Here is a 14,881-nt window from a genome sequence, read left to right as displayed (position 1 = left end):
TTTCTTTCTACATATAGATCTTCCCTTGCCTAATTCTTGGGTAAAATACATTTCTTTACATAGGATACTACCAAAGCCCCCCCCCATTTTTTTGCTGCTTCCTATGTTGTATCAAGGGGAGCCCTACTGTAGGAAAAAGTATCAATGTAATTACCTGGTTTAAAAACCCAAATGTCCAAAAAATGAGCCACAACTTGTATTTCTCCTTCACAATCAGAATCATTCACCCCAGGCATCACAGTTCTACCTTGCAAATTTAGACTACTTTTATCCATAATTAATCCAACAGTACCTTCAGGAAGTGGTCCCTAGATCCCTGTGGGTATCTTTACAGGCTTATCTCCCCTGATAAGTGCTACTTTCTGGGCCGCAGGGAGATCTAATCCTATGCTCCCTGGAGTTCTGAAAGTGAGTGAAGTAATGTTTCACCTGGAACCTGGGACAGGTTGATGCTCGTTGCCTGTACTGAAAAAGGCCCCTGTTGTTTGAAGGGCCCGATTCTTATTTCCCATAAGGGCAGTGCCATTCTTATGATACTTAATATGGCAGTTCTTTGTCCAGTGATTTCCCTTTTCATACTGAGGTCAAAGACCAGAGATTAGACTGGTATCTCCCTCTGCAGGAGGTAGAACTGTGGCTTCTGATTTAGCCAGAGCAGTACACTCCTTACAAAAGTGTCCTGTTTTTCCACAATTAAAACACGGGGTATTATTGGGTTTTGTCCCCTTTATAAGACATAGCATGGCCTGAGCCAGCATGGAGCACTTATAAGACTCTGTACCTGTATCTTGGCAAGCTCTAATATAATTTCCAAGATCTTTTGTATCCATAATGGCCCCAAGGGCTGTTTACAATCCTCACTTGGATTTTCAAAGGCCAATTGAAGTACTATTATTTTAGCTGCCAGTGCATGGGGAATTTCTTCTATGAACTGCCTCCTGTACTCTAGGAAGAAACTGAATCTAAGGCTCTCTGGAACCCTAAAAATATGTAGAAAGGACTGAACTGAAGTACCTTCCTCAGGTGTGGTGGCCCATGTCCACTTCAACAAACTTACCTGGTGCCTCAATAGGATAAGTTATTTGCTGTGCTAAGTCTGCAAAAGGTCCTATTCCAATAATATATCTTCAGTGATAGCTGGTCTTTCAGTCACTCTATTCTGGCCTGCCTGTTCTACTGCAAGTTCTTATAACTGTACATTAAAATGAAGGGCCGGGAATTTGGCTCAGTGGTTCTGCTGCCTGCCTCGCAAGCACAAAGGCCCAAATTCAATCCCCAGTACGAATAAATTAATTAATTAAAATAAAATAAAATAATAGAATGAAGGGACAGGCAAGAAGTTCATTGTCCTGTGGGGCCAAACACAGCCCCCAAATGGAGTCCAAGAACCCTAGTATAAAAGGCCCTTGTGCCCCAGAATTGATTACACTCTGTTTTAATTCCTTCAGTGCCTTACATCCTATTTCCTGATGTTCGTGGATCATCTGTTGAGGTTCATCAAGGTCTGGTGTGACTATGGCAGGGAAGCAGCAAGGCCCAGTCCGATCCCCTGCCGTAGCAGCTCACCAAATGCACTCTGGATATGTAGACAAGGGTGGCCTCTGCTAGCCTCCAGAACTTTGGGAGGTGCAGGCCATGAAAAGGATTTTTTATCTGCTGTATGCTCTTTTCCCTTTCTTTCACTGGGGGAGGGGGTGCAGCGGCAGTAGTGCTAGCTGTAGCTGTACCCATAGGTTCTGATACCACTTTTATCAGACTCCACATTAAAGTTTCTGGGACAATTTGTTCACCCCTTGCATGGGCTCTCCTTAAAAATTCTCCCACTCTATTCCAATTCTCTGTATCAAAGGTTCCTGCTTGTGGGAACCAGGGATTATGTTTGATAATATCCTGCAGTATTTTTGAAAGAAAATGAGTACTAATCTGAGCCCTGGCCTACTTTACTAACATATGCAATAGCTGGACATATCTCTGCTCCTCCACAGATTCTGCCGTATCATCCCAGTTAAGAAAAGCCTTTCTGCAGTGCAGTGACTTACTTTCACCTGTTTTAAACAGCCGGTTTCTGGATCCGTTCCATGGAGTCGCCTGACTAGTTTTGCTCCTTTCTCACTCTGGGGGGTCTTCCCCTCCGGGTCTCAGAGTCTCTGCTCTGGGGTTCACAGTTACCAAGGACTGATCAGGTCCTCCCCTACTTTTTTGAGGGAACAATGCGGAATGAAAGAAAGACACCGACACTTTTCAAGACATAAAGGGGGGACCAGGAGGAAACCTGCCTCTCCTGGACAGACTCCAATAAAACTCTGCAGGAGGCCCACTTTTATTAGCCAGTGAAAAGCGCGGGGGGCGGGGGCAGCATGCTTTTCATGGAACAGCAACTGTATAGAATGGGTGGATAAGGATTAAACTGAGGAACCAGATTTTCTCCACACCCAAGTGCCTGTATATTGACAAGGATCCTCAGTAGATGCTGTCTTGCCTCAGGAGTGCTGGGTTATCGGCATTCCACCCATAGCCAGGGAGCAAGGAGCCTTCCACATACTTCCCTGTTCCTGAGGCAAGATAACACTGACCTTCAGTTTGTGAGATCTGGGTTAGTATAGCCGAGTCTTCAGCATATTCTTAGATAGTTTATATTTGTAACACTTTGAATAGGGTTGCTTTCATTATTTCTTTTTCAGTCAGTTTGTTATTGGTTCATAGTAAAATTATTAATTTTCTTAAGTTGATTTTGTAGCCAGAAGTTTTACTGAATTAATCTATCAGTTCTAATGGTCTTTTGATGAAGTACACATAGTCAAATTATCTGTAAACAGTAATAATTTAACTTCTATTTGTATTCCTTTTATTACTTTCTCTTAATTGATCTGGCTAAAAGTTCTAATAGTGTATTGAATAAGAGCTGTGAGAGTGCACATACTTGTCTTGTTCCTGATCTTGGAGAAAATGCTTTCTACTTTTTCATACTCAGTATGATACTGGCTGTGGGTGTGTCATAAACAGCTTTTAGCATGTTGATGTATAACCCTTGTATACCAAATTTGTTCATAGCTTTTATAATAAAGCATTATTAAATTTCATCAAGTGCTTTTTGTGCATCTATTAAAATGATCAGCTGATTTTTATCTTTTGATGTGATATATTTATGGAATTGTCCATTGAGCCATCCTTGAATCTTTGGAATGGAACCAACTTGATCATGGTGAATGATCTTTTTGATGTGCTGTTGAATTCTGCTTGCTAGCATTTTTTTGAGAATTTTTGCATCTATGTTCATTGGGGATATTGATTTACAGTTTTTATCTGGTTTTGGTAACAGGGTAATATTAGCCTCTTGAGTTGTTTGGAAGTATACTTTCCCTTCAATGTTTTTTTTTAGAGCAGTTTGAGAAGAATTGGCATTTGTCCTTTAAAAGTTTGGTAAAACTCGACAGGTTTTTGTATGTCCTCCTGGTTCAGTTTCAGAAGTTTTGTTTTTAATGTGTCCTGAGATATGTTGGTAGGTTCTAGGTTTTCTAATTTGCTAGCATATATATTTTTATAATAATCTTTAATAGTTCTTTGTATTTCTGTGGTATGTCTCCTTTTACAGTTTCTATCTTAAAGTCAGAGTATCGCTATTGATATTCACTTTAAGTTTGTATGTTTTTGCTTGGAATATAATTTTCCATCCTTTCAGTCTGTATGTGTGTACTGGTATGGCATCTTAGTTGCTTTCTTCATTGCTGAGACACAACACCCAACACCTGCAACTTAAGGAAAGAGAGGTTTATTTTGGCCTATAATCTGTAGAGTCCATAGTTAGTTGGCTCTAAGGTAGGAAAGCATGGCAGAGGGGCATGGTGGTGACAAAGTAGAAAGAATGAAGGGATGAGCCAGGCAGGGAGATAAACCCTTCCAGGCCACATCCCCAGTGATCCAGCTCTTTTGACCAGACCCCATGTCCTGACACCATAAACCACATAATCTAATCACTTTTCAGAAGCCCCACCTATGAGTGCATGAAGCTTTGGGGACATCTACATAGAAACCATAGCATGATGTCAGTTTCTTAAAGTTACGTTGTTAGGTTTTGGTTTTTTATTAATTCTCCATTTAGTTGGATAATTTGATCTTTTACATTCAAGTGTATTATCCATAGGTAAATACTTGGTTGTTTTTTTTTTTTTTCTTCAGTTAGTTGTTTTGAATATTCTTTGTTCATCTTTGTGGTTCTTTGTTCATTCTTGCTCATCTTTGTGGTTTGATGGTTTAATGTATTGTGTTTGATTTCACTTTTGTATATCTACTCTTCTAGTGGGATTTATACTTTAATAGGCTTTCATGGTGGTAGTTATCTTTCTTTCACTGCTTTAGATGGTAGGAGTCCTTTAAGACACCGTTGTAAGGCTGGCTTGATTATTATAGATGCCTTTAGTTTTTGCTAGTCTTGCAAGAATTTTCTCTTTCACTTCTGAGGAATAGTCTTCTTGTGGTATAGTGTTCAGTTTGTCAGTTATTTTGTTTCAGGACTTGGAATACATCATTCCATTCCTTCTGGCCAAGTTTCCTCTGAAAAATCTGCTGTTAATCTAATGAAGACACACCTCAATGTCGTTTGCCACATTTGTCTTGCGGAGTTTTAGGATATTTTTGTTTTGTACTTTTGACAGTTTGACTATAATACGACATGGTGAAGATCTTTTCTGATAGTTTATTTGTTTATAAGCCTGTGTATAGTGTCCACATATTTCTCAAGATTAGGGAAATTTTCTGCTATTGATTTATTTAATAGGCTTTCTATGCCATCAACGTTTTTTCTTGTTACCTTTAAGTATTCTGAAAATGGAAATATTTATTAATTGAATGGTGTTCTCGAATACTCTTTTCATCTTTCTCTCCTCTTGTTCTCCCTTCTCTCTCTTGTCTAGGATATTTGGAGACCTGTGTTCAAGTTCAGACTCTTATGCTTGATGCTTGAGCTACTCCATTGTTGAGGTTGTCAACTGTATTATTTAGATTTATGGAGGTCTTAATTTCTAACATTTCTATTCGGTTGCTTTTAGAAATCTATATCTCTGCAAAATTATCTTTTCATATCTGGACTGTCTTCCTAATTTCATTTAACTATCTGTGTTAACTGGAATCTCATTGACTTTTGGCTCTTTTGGGTTTTTTTGGGGGGGGTGGGTTTTGAGACAGGGTCTCACTATGTAGTTGAGAGACTGACCTAGAACTCACTATGTAGCCCAGGCTGGTCTCTAACTCACAGTGATCCTCCTGCCTCAACCTCCTGAGTGCTGGGATTACAGGCATGTGCCACCACGCCCAGCATCTCATTGACTTTGTAATAATCATCCTTTTAGATTATTTGTCAACCATTTCATCCATACTGATTTGGGGGTGGTTGTTGCTAAAAGTTATTTTCTTTTGGAGATATCATATTACTTTGGATCTTTTTTTTTCATATTTCTTGCACTTGTAAACTGAGGTTTGTGTATCTAGTAGATCAGATTATCTCTACCGCTTTTATAGCATGGCCTTCTTAATAACTAGATTTCTCCTAAAGATGTGCTTTGGGGTATTGGTTTGTTATGAAATGTTGATTTTTATTTTCAAAGGGACCCTGTTGCATAGTCTTGCTGTATCCTCTTGAGCTATAATCATTGACTTTGGACCCAGTGTTTTCTGTGGTGAGTCAAAGTCGCTGTCTCTGCAGACCAGGAAACATTAGAGACATTAGTAATCCAGGCAGATGCCAGGCAAATAGTAGAGGTTGTGTGGGTCTCATTATTTGTTTACTCTTACAACAGGAGTGGTGGCCCCCATTGGACAGGGCCTTCTTTGGTTGCTGTTGATGTTAGCTCAGCTACTAGCAAGGGCCTCTGGTACTGGTGAGCCCAGCAAGGTTGCAGGGTGTGAAGTACTTGTACTCCAACTAGTCAGGTGTGAGCACAGGCACTGCATGGGGAGAGGCAGAGGTGGGAACTGCAGCACTGGTGACCATTCCCAGTCTGGACAGCAGTGTGTGCTCACAGAAAGTGTGGGGCAGGGCACCAGTGAGAGTCACGTGAGTGGGGCAGTGATAGGAACCATGGTGTTCGTCTCTGCTGCTTTAGTTGTAGTTTCTATGTGGGAAAAGGACCATGATCATAGCCAGGAAAAATTTCACTCATTTTCCCATAGAGATGTGTCCCCAGTGGTGGGGTGACAGCCAAAGCCTTGGAGCTGCTCAAGGACCCCCCAGTCTGCCCTGGAGGCAGGGCAGTGGCAAGGACTGAGGTGACCCTCCCCTGTCCTGCCCATAACAGGTACCTGGGTGTGGCGCAGGTAGACAAGTGGTGAAACTACATGCACCTGGTTTTAGTCCTGGCACTGGCTACTCCTTTAGTCTCAGAAGGCAAATGCCCTGATCTCCTAGCTCTTGAAAGCAACACCCTCAAATCCCTTTCCCCTCTATGCCAAAGGGCCTGTCCCTACAGTAAAAACCACTCACTGGGCTATGTCAGTCACTCTGCTGGTCCAAGTTGGGTTCACAAGGCAGCTATCCCCCAAGCCAGTGCAGTGGAAAGTCTAATTCTACTGATAAGAATATGAAGGGCAGATCTTTTTCTAAAGCAAGGCTGCTATGCAGATTTTAGCTTACTTATCTAAGTGAGCCACAGCCCTATCAAGAAGTGTAGAACTTTTCAGTAGCCCGAATGCCCCCTGATAGTTTTGGAGGAGTTACTCTTTCATCCTTATCCCCAAAGAGACAATTCCTCCCAAGCAATGAAGCCTGGGTGGCAGTTGCCATGGTATTTTGTTTTCTTTTTCTTACTGTTGTCTCGTCACTGAATCTTTCAAGGTTTAAGTCTCTATCTTGCTGATTTCTCATGTTTTCCCATGGAGGGTGAGCATCACAAATGTTGCTGTCTGTTGCTTTGGTTCCTTGGAGGGAAGTGATGGCAGGTACCTCTGTGATGCCATCTTGGATTTCTTTCTTCTCTTTTTCTCTGTATTTTAGGCACATCTTTAGGAGACTAAAGGCGTAGGTGATATCTTGACTTGTTCTTCTAATTTACTAGTTTGTTCTACAGCATCCCATTTGCTTTTTACTAACAGCAGTGTTTTAAAATTTGCTAATACTGTATTTCATCTGATGCTAGCTAGGCTTGAGCTCAAATGGCTTCCTTTTCATAAACATTGGGCTCTCTCAAATTTCAAGGAGAATTTTTTTCCCATTTCCTGCAGTTTTTTTTTTTTTTTTTTTTACAAAAATGAGTGAGGAGTTAGCTGCAGTTTTTAAATAATGTAAAGTTTATAATTTAAAAGTTATTAACACTTTAAATCTGAAATGATTTATTTTTAGATAAGGGAACCATTTTTCTGTGATGGAATAATGCAGCGCTTCTGACAATCATTGCTACATATTTATTTCCCACATAAATGATATCCTTAAGTATTGCACTTGTGCTGATTTTGTTAGGGGCCTGGTATAGGACTTCTGCTTTCCCTAGTAACCATCCTTCTGTGTAGAAGCTGAATGTGAGATCCACATCTGTTGGTGTATGTTAACATCCAGTTCATCTCCCATAGTTTCCTTGCATTTAAGATTTGAGCACTTTTGTCAGTGGTAGTGTGCTGAAGCTGACTGAGATCAACTCAGAGCCAACAACACTTTAAAGTGTTTTTTTTTTCACCTAGTTGCTATATACAGGTATTAAAAAGCAAATGATACAAACTTAAAATCAATTAAAAGTATCATTAAAAAGAAATCACATAACTTAAAATCAATTAAAAGTATCATTAAAAAGAAATCAAATAAACTTATAATCAAATACTCAAAACTTACCACTTCCTGGATATTTTGCTATATCAGTACTCTTGAAGTTATTTTTCATCCATGTACCTGTATGATGGCGACACTATACTTTGTGAGTTACTGTGTATCTCTCCCAGCTCTGCATGGATTGCTCTGAGGAAGAGCTGATGACTGAGTACTTTCAGCCCACCCTGCTGGCCCACCCTCACTTCAGGTCTCAATTTCTTTAATTTGGGGGTGGGGAATGGGGAGATTGGCTATGTAGTTTTGCTAGGGATTTGCAAATACATGCTTCCCAGCAACACTTTCCCTTCACCTGTCTTTAATCACATGCTGCTCAGATCCTCCTGAATCCTATTGTGCATTCCCACCTTTTATAGAAACTTCTCAAAAGTTCTATGTACAATCTCTCCCCTTAGGAAAGGCCATGACTTGCTACTAAAATCTATAATTGAGATTTAGCTTTGAGAGATGAAGTTAAAAGGGAGGAGGGCTGTGGTATCACTCAGGTAGAGGATTTGCTTAGCATGTACAGGGCTGTGGGTTTGATCCCCACAAACCTGGAATGAGGGGAGGAAAGCAGTAAAAATAGAGTGATCAAGTCTATTCCTTGGAGAGCAATGAACAAGATAGAGGGCCACATTTTTACATGATAAAAGTTGGGCACCAGACCAAGCTGATGTCTAGCTAAAACAACATAGAATCCAGGTCCCCATGGCTTTGAGACTTGGCACTGCCAGAGATGTCACAAGGCCTTCTTGAAAGGCTAAATTCACTTTATTTTTTTTATTTTTATTTTTTTAGTATCAGGGATCAAACTCGGGACCTTGCACTTGCAAGGCAGGTGCCGTACCACTGAGCTAAATCCCAGCCCTGCATTCACTTTTATTGCCCACACTAACAGTAAGTGGCATGAGACTCCCCACTGAGCTTCTGGCCTTGCAACAGTACAGCCTGTAAGGAATGGTCCCAGATTCTGCAGGCTGTTTCTTCTGCAGAACTCATGGAGCAGTTTTCTCAGGCAGGGCCAAGTGGGTACAGCCCAAAAGATGCTAGGAAATGAACAAGCCATCCTTCGTGCAGGATTTTAGAGCCACACCACTAACGCCCCTTTCTAGAAAAATGTACTATTTCTGCCATTGCTGAATTTGTAAAAAGCACTATACAGGGAATGTATCTGAAAAATTTTTCAACCAAGAATATTGTGTAAGAGTCACTGTCATTTTACAATAACCCTTTGGACAGATTCCTCTCAAGTATCAGGGTGAGGGAAATATTTCTCTCACAATAAACTAACAAGTTCCTCCTATGAAACCATTGTGTGGTCATTTTTAGGGAAGGTCTGGCTGATAGGAAACATCATTTTCCTTCAGTTATTGGAACTTTCCTTAGATATAAATTGTGTTCAATAACTTTCCCCTTCTCTTCCACTTTCATTACTGGTTCTGTGTCTATTTTATGTTGGCCATTTAAAAATCTGGCCATATTTGTGTTTAATGTATTAATTATATCATGCTCCTTCAGAATAATTAATAGAACAGCCAACCATGCATGGATCAGTGATTTTTAGTTTGTTGGATTATGAGTAATCCAGTGCTCATAGGTCCAGTAAAAGTGGATAAAGTTATGAGCAATGATGACATAAATATTTTTACATAAGATGCGTACTTTAAAAGTAAAAAAATAAAAGTTAAGTAAATATATTTTCATTGATCAACCACATATTCAGCCCTATGTGAGGAATTATATAGTAAATCAAAAGCGGCAGACATGATCCTTGGGAATCTAATTTTATTAGATAGGCAAGTCTCACCAACAACCCTATTTATTAGCTTTCAGATAGCCATGTTTTGGTGCCTTCGATACAGCATCTTATTTACTTCTTCCTGCCCACCCCCACCAATTTTCAATAGATCTGGATTCCTGTTCTATAGATACCAAAATGACACTAAAGTACACCCAGGGGTTGAAACTTTCTGGGTTAGTACAAAAGGAACAAGTGCAGCTGCGTGCAGATCACTTTCTCTGTGCCAAGGCAAAGAGCCAAGTGAGGCCTTGGCATCTGTCCCTGGATAGGAGGACGGCAGCCTCCCAGGGGCTGAGGGTGTGATGTCAGCTTTCCGAAACACCTGCAGCACAGGAACCGCAGATGGAGACGTTAACTTCTAGGAGGCACCTGATTGATGGAGATAACACCTTTGAGAGTACCTGAACACTTCCACTGAAAAGCAGTGGTACCAAAGAGGTACAATAGTGTAGCCTCAACATGAGCTCCCTTAAAGCCTAAGGAGGAGCAGCCACCATTCTGTGGCCCATTTTTCTAGATTATGTAATTTTCAACTGTCATCTCCTCTCTAAGATCTCCATAATTCCTTTTCCCTCTGGTCTTTTGAGGCTTAATGTTTATTCCTGCCAATTATAACCATTATAATGGCAGGTGGGAGTTAAGTTTGTCTCCCTAGCCGACTTCCCTCTTTAAGGACAACCTCTTGCCTTGTCACTGGACTTCAGAGGGAACTAGTGTCCAGCACCTAGTAGATACTCAATACAGTTGGATGAATCAATAAGCTATCATGCAAATCTTACCCTTATGGGTCCAAAGAAACAGATCACTGCTGTCAGCAGCTATTCAAACTCCAAACCATGTAGCACAGCCTCCTCTTCAAATGACAGTAAATACTTGACTTACAAACAAGTTCTGTTCTGGGAGAATGTTTTGGAAGTTGGATTCATTCATAAGTCTGAGTGGGGCAAACACCTTTGACACAAATATACAATGCACATCGCTTTGTGCTTCCTAGCAGTCCCCTCCACATCACCGCTGCTTTCCCTCTTGCTTCCGGACATCCTGGGCTCTGACTGAGCCCTGTACTACCGTGCACTACAGCACCATCCGTAGGCACACAGCAGCACAACTGTGACAGTGTCCAGCAGACACTTGAGCTACTTCCGCGATTTGTTCACATGTGTGAATGTTGCCAATGTGAGACCTATTCGTATCTGTGAAAAGTTCGCAACTCAGATGTTCATAAGTCAGGGACTTATTATAAATATCAAATGAAATAACCTACTCATTTTCTCCATTGTGATAAAGTTATCCATATTTTTTTATTTGTGAGGGGCTGGACTATAAATCATTAAGCTCTGAAATGAAAGCTCTGTAAGTAAATTGGTTCCAGTGGGTTAGTCATACAATGTATGGTATATTTTCCAGTCAAAAACCTAATTCTAATGAGCCATCCCAGTGATGAATGGGGCTATCTTGTCATTTTTTTTTCCTTAAGGCAATGAGGGGTGGTAACTGGAGGTTGAGGGTCTTTGTTCTTCTGTTGGTGGAGGCCAAACCTTTACATGTGCTGAGCCCCAGGTATGGCTTGGGAGTTTTTATTTAACAAGTTAAGCTTGAGATCGCGCTTCACTCTGCTCTGACTGAGTGCTCTGAGCAAGATGGGAATTTCTACATTTCCTTCTGGAAAGCCAAATGCAGATAAGCATGCTAGTGGTTACTCATTTATCTTTCTTTTTCTTCTTCCAAAAGCATCTCGGCAGTTTTTTTTTTAAGCTGATTTATGACATCAGTACCAAGCTGGAGATTACAAAGTGCTACATTTGAGACTATAATCTCAAGTTCAGAGAGTGAACAGTCATTTATAACTATTCATGCTTAACATATCACAACAGGATTCTTATTTCTACATAGATTTTTAAAGGAACAAATGTGGGAGGAGAAGAGATGTTTTAAATGGGCTGATGGTGTATTAGGTCTTAACAGGCTTTACTTACCCACCGATACATTTAGTAGGTCACATTCTCTTGATGCTACCTGATTTGATAGATGGTGAAGGATAATTCCAAATGTATTCCCATCCACGCTGGCAAGAACTTTGCTGCCAATATTAATTCACCTGAAGCACAGCTCTTAAGATGTCAGTTAGACCTGAATTCAGCTAATGTGCCCCCTTGGCCATCTCCCTGACCACCCAAAGGTCAGTACTTGGTCAACTGCAGAGTGGTCAGCAGTCACCAGTTGTGTTGTGGGTTGTAACTGTGGCCAAATGGTAAATGCAGTACTGAGGGCTGGAGTAGTGCCATCCAGTACAGCACAGCATTCAGACATATTCAACCTTTTGTCCATGGGTTGCATATCTCTGATATGGCTGGGCCACATGTAAAACACATAGTTAATCTATGTAAGTAGCAATACCCCCTTTTTTAAAAAAATATTTGTTATAATTTATGTCTGTAAGTTGGATAGTTGTGGAGTCTAAAAGTTGTCTCAGGACTGTGCAGACCAATACCTTAGTATCGCAGATAAGGAGCAGGAGGCTTGGACAGATGACACCCATTGACCAAATTCCTATAGCTGGTTAGGGGCAGAAATAAGACCAGGCTGGGTCTCTAAACTACAAACCAGTCTATTTTCTTTCCTCTGTGGAGTCTGTCCTATGAGTATATATCATACCATAAAGAAAAATTGATATTGCTCATGAGTGGTAATGCTTTCAATTAAAATATTAGGAATAGATTTCAATAATCAGGTGATCTAAAGCAGTGATCTTCAAACGGTAGTATGCATTAAGATGGCCTGGATAATTTGTTAACGTAGATGGCTGACCTAACTCTGTGTTGGTCAGAGATGGAGCCTGCCAATTTGTATTTCAAGTTCCCAAGTGATGCTGATGCAACTGGTGTTGCTCTGGGGACTGCAGTTTGGGAGCGCTGGTCTGCAGCAAGCCCATGCTGTCCTCTGGTCTTGGTCACTGGCTACCTGCACATTGTCAGCTGAGTTCCATAGTAAGTATCCAGCACGTGAACTCTCTGAAAGCTCTTGTGCATTTCCTACTGGAGCTCTTTCCTAGCACAGGGCAAAGAGGTCTGGCTTGGGTCAGGTGCCCTAAAATACCCTTCTCTGCACTCTGATGTGCCGCATGACGTTCAGGAAGGCTTTAAGTTTTTTTATCTTTGGAATGGGAATCATAACTCTAATTGTGGAAGGATGAAATCAGATAAAGCATCTGATCAGTTCAATGGGTAAAAATCACTTGGTGTATCAGTCAGAGGCCAGTCAGGAAAAGAGATTAGCCCTATGCATCACATAAGGATGTTTCAGCTAACTGTGGGCCACAGATACAACAGTGGTCCTATACCATTGAGGGAGCTGAAAAACAGACCCCTTTCTGGTGACACTGAGCCCTACACATCATTCATGTGACTCCGGTTACACTGGGGTGAACACACCAACCGCATTGCCAGTGGTATAAAAACATAGCACACCCCATAATGTATGCTAGATCATACTTGAAATTGATCATAAATGACTTATTGGTTTATGTAGTCACTATATTATTTACTTAAATATATATTGTAACTTTATTATAGTGTGTGTATATATATATCTTTAGTTACTACACCACATATATTAACCAATATAACTATATTTACCATAGTTATCTTCTTAGAATACATTTCTACATACTAAAAATGTTGACTATAAAATTCTATGCCATGTCACAGCAGCAGCAGCTCCATACACCTCGTGTATACTGGGTCTCTTTTATGCTTGATTTAACCTCATGTTGTTTTGTTCCTCGTGTTTCCCTGGCAGTGGGCTATGCCACACACATACGGCATGTAGCCTAGGTCTGCAGTGGTCTGTGCTATCTAGGTTTGTGTAGATACACCCTGCCACATTCACACAGAATCACCTAAGGACATGTCTCAATGTATCCCCATCATAAAGGGGGTGCATGACTCTTACAGAGAATTAATAACAGGTCACAGAAGGGTTCAGAAGCCAAAAAGGGGTGTAGAGGAAAACTAGAGACTCAGCAACAGCATACAGGTGCAGCCGCCCTCTGAGGCAAGGACAGGCAGAGGCAGTGTGGCTTGCGCCTTGGCGGGGAGCTAGTGTGGGTGGTGCTCATCTGAAAGAGGGGCTTTGCCTGGCACAGCCATGGAGGAACCTAGAAACACAAGGATAAAGATCTGGGGAGTATTGTTCTATGATTCTACACAGAGCAGGAAAATGCAGGAAGTGAATTTCAGCATTACAGTGGTGTGCAAAGAATTCCAGTCATTGTTGCCATAGTTATCATCTCTAGACCATCAGCAGACCAGGTCTACTTCCCACCTAGAACCCTCCCTGTGCCCAAGTGTAAAGAGGGAGTGAGATTAACCTACAAACTGGCATGCTACACATTTGTCAGCCATAAAAACCAATGGGAGGGTTATTTCACAGTAGGAGTTTTTTCTTAATTAGACAGTAGTGTGTAACTTGCACTTGGGGTATAGCTTAGCTCCATGTACAGACCCATGTCACACCACTGGATACCGTTCTTGTACTGTGTGTTCAAAATATTAAAACTGTACAAGAGAGACAAACCAGAAACCATCAACAACCAACCATGGTTGCTCTAGGATGGTTGTAAACTTTGGGGGCTGAATGGTGGAGAAGGAAGGATGAAGGGACAACATAGTCTTGCTTTTTTATAGCAAGGATAGGCCTTCGAGGGGTATCTTCTGGAGGTGTTTCTTTTGTAGTGCAATGATACAATTAGCACTGAGCACATTGGTGGCACCCACTGTTTATCATCATCCTGTTACAAAAATGAGATGTAATGGAATGGAAGGGGGGTAGGTAGGCATCAACAGAAACAGAAACATTTATAACTAAGAGTGAGTGATCTGTTAAGAGCTCTTAGACGATCGCTGAAATTTCAAACCCAAACTTAAGTTTCAAAACAACCTTTATTCTGTATGAAGACCTAATACAATGCATTAAAGCAACTTAAAACAAGACATAGCTCCATTGATCTATAACTTGAACAGAACATCAAGGAGGCACACTCCCCCCACCCCCCAACCCAGTTACCTTGTAAAGGCAAAATTACACCTGACCATGACATCCTCCCTCTCGTCAAAAGACCAACTTTATTTTAACAACGTCATATAAACAGATTTGTAAAAACATTGAACAGATCATAGCTTTAAAAAATACACATGTATAAATGAGTTTTTTTTTCTTTTTGTTTTGCTTTTTTTTTTTTTTTTTTTTTTTTTTTTTTTTTTTAATAAAAGTCTCTTTGGGCTTTATGTCTC

Source organism: Fukomys damarensis, unplaced genomic scaffold (genome assembly GCF_012274545.1).
Source record: "Fukomys damarensis isolate Sample0158 unplaced genomic scaffold, DMR_v1.0_HiC HiC_scaffold_1, whole genome shotgun sequence".
Taxonomy (NCBI): Eukaryota; Metazoa; Chordata; class Mammalia; order Rodentia; family Bathyergidae; genus Fukomys; species Fukomys damarensis.
Note: the sequence above shows the minus strand (reverse complement) of the source record.